This window comes from Dunckerocampus dactyliophorus, chromosome 15 (genome assembly GCF_027744805.1).
Source record: "Dunckerocampus dactyliophorus isolate RoL2022-P2 chromosome 15, RoL_Ddac_1.1, whole genome shotgun sequence".
Classification (NCBI taxonomy): domain Eukaryota; kingdom Metazoa; phylum Chordata; class Actinopteri; order Syngnathiformes; family Syngnathidae; genus Dunckerocampus; species Dunckerocampus dactyliophorus.
The window spans coordinates 11,056,372-11,064,432 of NC_072833.1; the positions used below are offsets into that span (position 1 = coordinate 11,056,372).

The 8,061-nt window shown below is 43.1% G+C and overlaps 1 protein-coding gene across 1 annotated transcript in view; it reads right to left on the reverse strand.

Annotated features, from left to right (window-relative positions):
• The window catches only part of naa40 (N-alpha-acetyltransferase 40, NatD catalytic subunit), a 94,118-nt gene extending 92,173 nt beyond the window's left edge, over window positions 1-1,945 (reverse strand). The window contains exon 1 of the mRNA XM_054752541.1: window positions 1,854-1,945. The gene's annotated coding sequence lies outside the window, so the exon portion shown is untranslated. The remainder of the gene's footprint in view (window positions 1-1,853) is intronic.
• Between the last annotated feature and the right edge of the window lie 6,116 nt (window positions 1,946-8,061).

Genomic DNA, 8,061 nt, shown 5'->3' on the forward strand with positions numbered 1-8,061 from the left:
GCTCGGTAGCTTGCTATGCTAGTGGTGGCCATCTTGATCGCCTGAAGCGATCCCGTAGCCTGAGCAATGAGATGTAAACAAAGAATAATAGGAGTGTAAAGGCGACAATGGGGTGTTATTTCATGTCAACAGAGGTCTAATCATGTTAAAAACCGTATTTAGAAAGTCATAAACAGGTTTTCTATACCCTAACTGTGAAGATATTCCATTTGTTAATGTTGAATGCTACTTCACAGAAATGCACTTATTGTGGTTGGGTATGGAACCAATTAATGGCGATAACAAGGGACAACTGTATATTGACAGGTACTTTTAGTAATAATAAGAACATGGTGGACTAAGACTTAATAACTTAGTCAACAGATCGGTTGTCAACATAAGCAGCATCGACTATGCGGGTTCCACAGACCCCACTGCCCACTGCCAGTGCGCTGCACCATTGTCCTTACAGATTGCTGTCACTCAAGTGTGGACAAGCTCAAGGTCAAGAAATTAAAAATACTTTAAGTTGATGGGAAACTACTTAAACAGAATGGCGACGGGAAAATAGGGCACACAAAATACAGGACTTTCCCGGTGAAAGTTGACAGGTACGGAGGAAGCTGCTGTGCAATCGACACTATAAAGTCCTACGGTCGCCCACGGATGACTAAACAACGCTGCACAAAAAGCTCATTCCCGGCACTGACTTGCTATTCTGCAATCAGGAGTCTTTAACTGCTTTGTAACCTAAAAGAAGAGACTTGACTAACGATAAAATGTCGAGAAACAAAGAAAGAAAGAGAGAGATTGACCTCAAATGCAATGAGGGCATTTTTCTTATGTGCTAATGTGTCTTAGTATCACTTTGCTGCACTTAATAGCGCGTGGGATGGACCGCTTTATCACCTCACACACGCGTTAAGGAGTGACAAGTCGGACCAGGCAAGGCTGCATTTATGTATGATGCATTCTGGGAAGACTGATTTTGTGTATGTCTGCGGGAGAGTTCACCCAAAGGTGCTTAATGGGTCTTTTCCACATCATACCCGTCCAAGCATGCCTTTATAGACATTGCTTTGTGCACAGGGAAGAGAAAAGGGCTTTCCTCAAACTCTTACAAAGTTTGAAGCACACAGTTGTCGCAAAGTTATGTGAAAATTTACACCCCATGTTAATATTTTCTGGGGCTGTCACAAACAGCGCGTAAACGGTAGTTACTAATTTATTTCTTCGTTTCGTTTAATTTTTACTGTCATGCACATCATGTCACGCCTCATCTCCCTGTTATGACTGCAGACGGCGCCACAATAGCGTCCCACAAAGGCACACAGAGTCTGCTGCTCTTTAATTACTTTATTCTGGCCCGAACACATCAACAGCAGCGCAATTCCAACACCATACTGTATCTGTATCTCCACAAACACGTCTCTAGTTAGCTCATCATGGGAACAACACTTTCTCACCGTCACTACAGCGAGGTGCATTCACTGACACACTGGCATGCTGGAGCCTATCCCAGCTGACTTCAGGCGACAGGCGGGATACACCCTGGACTGGTCGCCAGCCAATCGCAGTGATTAATTAATTTGAAAACTGTAAAAAATTTGATTAAAAAATAGCCCTGATCACATTGTAAATGATATTTGTGACGCCCCCTTTGGTTCCCGGTCCAAATACGTGGCTGTTTAGTCCCTCAGACCCGCCTGTGACCCTGCAAAGATGTTTTGCTTAATGGCACAGGCAACACAGCAATGATACACGTTTTGAGAAAATGTCATCCGTTTGTGTGAAGTTCAGGAGTTACACCTTGAAGTGTCCTCATTTTTCACATGACTGTATATTAAGTGTGTGTCTCACTACTTGTGTCTAACCTTTGTTGACGTCTGGTCCTCTTCTATTCCTGCGCTGGGTTTGAAGCCAGCCTTAAATTTGGGCCATGTGGGTGGTGATGGGGATGTGACATCTGAAGGGGACAAAAAACTGATAAGCATCTTTGCACTTGGCACCAAGCCGGGCCTGGCTGGAGGAAGCAGCTCATGTATTTTTTACAACAGTTCTTTTTTAGCGTTCTTATAAATTAAGCAGGTCCAGTTTTACTTCCATTCACACCTACGATATGCAGTGGAAATCTCCAAGTCCCTGACAGGAACCATAAATAACTTTGAACTGAAGAAGTAAATTTAATCGACACAAACTTGTTTGGGATCTACCTGAAAGGCCTACCCCACATTACCCACCCCCACCACCTCCCCCAGCTGCCCCTATCAACCGACCCACTCCGACATCCACCATTGATCAGGAAACTAAGTGCTCCCTTTAATTGGTTGGATGAGGTCGATTGCTAGTGCACACAGTGTGAGGCCTGGAGGGCTAGTGTGTGTGTGTGTGTGTGTGTGTGTGTGTGTGTGTGTGTGTGTGTGTGTGTGTGTGTGTGTGTGTGTGTGTGTGTAAGAACAACCACAGTAATGAAGTGAAAAGCAGCAAATGACTTAAAGCATCAGTACGCATTAATTTTAGCCTAAAATAACAGTTTCCAAATCAAGTGGACGCTGCATTGTCTTATATTGAGGAGAGCAGCATCTTAATGGTTGCCATGCCATAACTTGACAGTCAAAGTTGTTGGATCACGCTTAAATACCTTTTGTGCTAGCATGGTTGCAAATGTTCAGCAATGTTGCATACTGAAATGACTTATTCATCATGATGGTTGCTTCTATTTTGAGGTACAATTACGCTTCACACCAGTAGTGTGAGCCCTCCAGCAAAATTTTTTTTAAAAAGTGTATTAATCTATATCTTTCACAAAAGGGTTCCTGGTTGTTGCCCTTTCCAATTCAAATCTCTGGATTCCTTCAGTTAAAGTCAATATTTTGCCATCCACTGTCAATAAAAACATAGTCTGTTGTCACAATAAGAAAAACCTCTCAGAAATTCAATTAAAGGAGTTGAGGCACATACACAGACACACACACACACACACACACGCGCACACACTCTTACAACTCCCCCGTGGCGCTGGATGTTCTGATGGGAAACCGATTTCACAGGGGGGCTTACAGGGGCCTTATAGGGAATACAGGAACAGCACATGAACCGTTTTCTAAATGGTGTTATCATTAATATTACATTCTATTCCGTTTTCTTCCCCATATCTGGGTCGCGGGGGTAGACTTCCCCGTCTCCAGCCACCTCTTACCTCTTCCAGTTCCACTGGGAGGACACCAAGGTGCTCCCAGGCCAGCTGTGAGACATAATCCCTCCAGCGTGTGTCCTAGGTCTGGCCTGGGGCCTTCTCCCGGCTGGGCATGCCCGGAACACCTCACCAGGGAGGAGCCCGGAAGGCATCCGGACTATATGCCCGAGCCACCTCAACTGCCTCCTCTCGATGTGAAGGAGCGGCGGCTCTACTCTGAGCTCCTCCTGGATGACCGAGCTCCTTACCCCTACCCTTATCTATTAGGGTGAGTCCAGCCACCCTAGGAACGAAACTCATTTCAGCTGTATGCACGATCTCGTTCTTTCAGTCACGACCCAAAGCTCATGACTATAGGTGAGGGAGAGAGCATAGACTGACGGGTAAATTGAGAGCTTTGCCTTCCGGCTCAGCTCTCTCTTCATCATGACGGTCCGGTACAGCAACCGCATCACTGGAGATTCTGCGCGAGCCGCCTGTTGACCTCACGCTCCAAACTTCCTTCACTCGTGAACCAGACCCTGAGATACCTGAATGCCCTTTCCAAGTCCACAAAGCAATCTAGACCGGTTGGGCAAACTCCCATGTACCCTTGCAAGGGTGTCATGTTATTAATACACTGCTAGAACCCAACTGTCTTTGTAACGTGCCAGTTAGCTTGCTCTCAACTCATTATTTAATAATCGGAGTTTAACAACTCATTCACTACATCATGGACGTGTAAAATACAGTTGATTCGCTGCTTCTTTTGGTCAGTACATTCACTTCATATTCAACTCATCTGTGCTTATTTCAAACTCTTTTTAAGTGACATTTATGGGGACAATATGCAAAGTTTTGTACGCCTCTAGATGGTAGTTTACGGTCCAGGAGCAGTGACGCTTCGTGACGTCAACATCTAGCACGGCGTGTGCAGGTCAAAACGCTCAGCAAAACCTCTGCCATTTGTGTATTCTTGCTAGTTGCTGCACCATTCTTTCGAATGGCAGCACTGATCAGCACTGATAGTATATATGGTATATTCTTTTTTCTAGATTTATTATCTTTGGGACTTGGTCATTTTAAAAGTAATTCTCAGGCTGCAAAAGTGTGAGCGCCCCTGGTTTAGGGTATCAAAAACAAGCATTTTTATGGGTGCGTCAATTTGTGGATTTTCGCTATTTTTTGATTGTCATGGAACGTAACCCTCCGTGAATAGCATGCATCTCTACATGCTGATATTCACATAGTTTGAGAGCGAGGTTCTGTCCCGGGAAACGAGACACCGCAGGGATATGCCTGCTGGATTTTGGAGGAGGTGAAAGAGGCAGTGGTGGAGGTCCAGGGAGATGCTGCTGATGAAGCACAAGCTCTTGTTACTCCTGCGTACACACACATAAACACATACATGAGCACACACTCTTCACAAATAATGAGCTTCAGGGGGGCTTGCAGACACTCAGATTTACATGCATTACACGCTCAAGTGCTGAGCCACAATAATCACTTGTATACTATATCTTTGAAAGCGTGGATGTGAAATACAGTAAAGAAGTCATTAGCTGGAGGGAAAAAAAGCACAAAAGGCAAAAAGAAATAAAAAAAGAGTTTAGCTACTCATTACTCGCTCCACAGCACACACTTCTTTTTCCAGGAGTGCAAGTGCAAGCTTGGAAGGGAGTTTATGTACACTTCCTGTTTAAAATACTAATTAGTTGTCCCACCCATGCCTCTGCAAAGATGTTTTGCTTGATGGCCGCCATGTTTTTCAACCAACTGTGCTTGTCAGTCCCCTAAAGGTGGGTGCCAAATTTAATGGGGATTCGGCGAAAGACCCTAAAGTTACAGTCAATGATTTGGATCAGGTCTATCCGACTATGAGGTTTAACAACAGTGCCACCATGTAGTGTATTTGTTAGAAAGATATTAGCACAGGCAACACAGTAGAGATGCGTGTTTTGACTAATTTTCACCCTTTTGTGTGCAGCACTTGAGGAGTAGACTAGTTACACCATCGGGTATCCTCATTTTTTCAGCTTCTTCTCTTCTTGGAAGGCTTCCTACAAGATTCTGTGGGGATTTTGGTGGTCGGAGGTCACTGATGTTGAACCTGAGAGTGCTCCAGTACATCGTGAATGTATTCTTCCACGCTAAATTGATCCAAACGTGCCCTGGTTTGTGCACTGAGAACAAAAAAAGGCCTTTCCCAAAGTGAAGATTTGAAAGGTCTGACTGACGAATTAATTGACAAATCCAGATGAGTAATAAGATGGACAGAGCTTAATGTGAGCGTAATTGAAATCAGACTTCATTACAAGCCGTGTTTGACGTGCTGGGTGACAGTCACACACTCATACAGTATAATTAACCAGGATGATGTGTACAGAAGCCAACGTGGGGATGGCGCCCCCCTCCATCCCTTTCATTTCCCTCGTCACTACATTAATCCATGGCTGGCGTGCACACCACGACACAGATCGCCCACCTGTGCACGAGTGAGGGTCGGCAACCACAGGAAATTGAGCTGATATGCAAATGAGGGGGATTCACATTTGAGGAGCGTCTTATGAGTTCATGATGATGATTTTGTCTTCTCGCTCCCTAAAAAAGACAGAGACAACATATGCCCACCCCCCAACCTCCTGGGATATCCCCTCCCATCATGTCTCGTTTCGTGTTTCCGTGGAATCACGGACAGCACATCATCTGGAATTTCTGCCTTTCTTTGTAAAAACAACCAGGTGGCAGCGATGGGGGGGAATCCAAAAAAAGGTGGGGGGAGGGGTGATGTTGGACAGCTTGTAATACCTTCTCTGCTCAGTCAAGCAGAGAGCAGCAAAACTAAAAAAGTGCACATCTCGAGAGCACCAGAGGCAAGTAACAAGCAACCATTATGGAGCATTCACCAGCTATTATTTTACTCTCTCTCTCTTTTTAGTATCAACTGGATCTTAAACATCCAGAAAGTTCTTCCCCTGCAGCCTTTCAGTGATTGGAAGATGGTATCAAAGCAAAAGACGATGAGGCTGGAAAGAGAAAATGAAAGAAATGGTTGCATACAACTGCAAACACACAACAACATGCACACATGCTGCCATGACACAAATGGACATTGATTAGAGAGCCAAAAATTTGCTAAAAATTGAGCCGCAATTGAGAGTAGATACTATCGTAGAAAATACAAATGTATGTTGCAAAAACATATTTCACAAAAAGGCCACATTCTGCCATCGTTTCAAGGTACAATGAAAATAAAAGTAACCCAAAAATTGGATCCATTTAGCGCACTTTTTGTGATGAATTCTACTGGATTTCACCCCAAAAGTCATAGATAAATACATACAAAGGACCAGCTGATGTGCTCAAAAATACCTACAAAATATAAAACATAAAATAAAATCTGTCAAAAACAACAGACATCAATCGTTGCAAATTTTTTGTGAAAAAAATATTGTTCGTACTTTAATTGACTTTACTTGTGAATAACTGCACTAAATTCTATTTAAAAAAAACTAAACTAAACCCACTATTCCTTTTCTTAACTTAATATACATTTTCATCAGGCCTCAATAAAAATGAAAAAAATAGTAAAAATAGTAAAATAACATAAAAAATTCATAAAATAAAAAGTAAGTTGCCTACCAGCTCAGGCGTTCAAAAATAGATAAAATAAAATCAAATTTCACTCCTGCACCGCGCACACACACATACACACACACGCTTCAGGCTGCTATAGTGCACAAAATTTTCACGCTGGCATTCACATCCACATAATTAAAAGCAGTGTTTTGTTGTCGAGTCACAGTGGCATGATGGGATATCAAAGGAAGAAGAAGGAAGATGGAGGAACATGGAAAAGACAAAAAGTCAGCAGCCAACAGCGCTGCGATCTTGCGGCTATTCAATGTTTAAGGCCCAACTGCACTAGCTTGCAATGCACATCCTTTTGTTCAATCCAAAGCATCCCCATTCAAAGACAGCATCCAGTAAGTATGTGAAGCTCTACAGAGAGAAAAGCAAAGAAAAGGAAAAACACATGAAAGAGCGTGAAAAGGTTAAGGTGAGCGTTATAGCGAGTAGCATGGTGTCTCATTAAGTGAGGGAAAAGTCAAAGCCAGGAAGCACAAGCCGGAGCTTCAATGGCATTTTTGGAAGAGAGAATTCCAAATCAAAAGCTCCTCTCTGTGACCTTTTGGACAGCCTCCCCTAAGGGACAAACATGGAGGCGAAGGTAGCAACATAAACACTCACAAAGACACCCTCCAGGGTTTGTTGTCGTTGTCCAATGTATTGGATTGTTGAATGGTTTGACCTCAAATTGTAAAGAAAATATAGTCCAAAAGTCAAATAAGAAGCTGCAATCCAAATAAAAAACAAGTCCAGTCCATATTTGGAATGTTTTCTTTGACATTGTTTTGAAGTCTTACTACAGGGGGGTAACGGTACGCCATAATCCAGTTCTGTACGGACCTCAGGTGTAAGATCACAGTTCGGTTCATTTTGGTAACAGTACGGGAACAACATGCAAAACATAAAACTGCTTAGCATTTGTGTAAATAGATTGAATGACTTTTTAAAATGAAACATATGACGGCAAACTGCTAGCAGGTAATTTTCCAACAAAATCAATCCAAAACATCAGACTACACGCGAGCAAACTCCTGACCAAAACCATTCCCTCTACAGAAAGTTTTATTACTGATGAGACTCCACTGTGCACATCCACTACGATATTATAGCAAGTAAAGCACAAAGTGCTGCTTTAAAGAGCAACAGAAAAAAACAAGCAGCATCTTGAGATAGCTCGCTAGCAATGTCGACAAAGTGTAAGGGCAGGAGTGACTCGAGCATCAGGAGAGCGGTCGAGGAAATAATAATAAAAGAAAAGGCGAAGAAAAAGCTGTGGC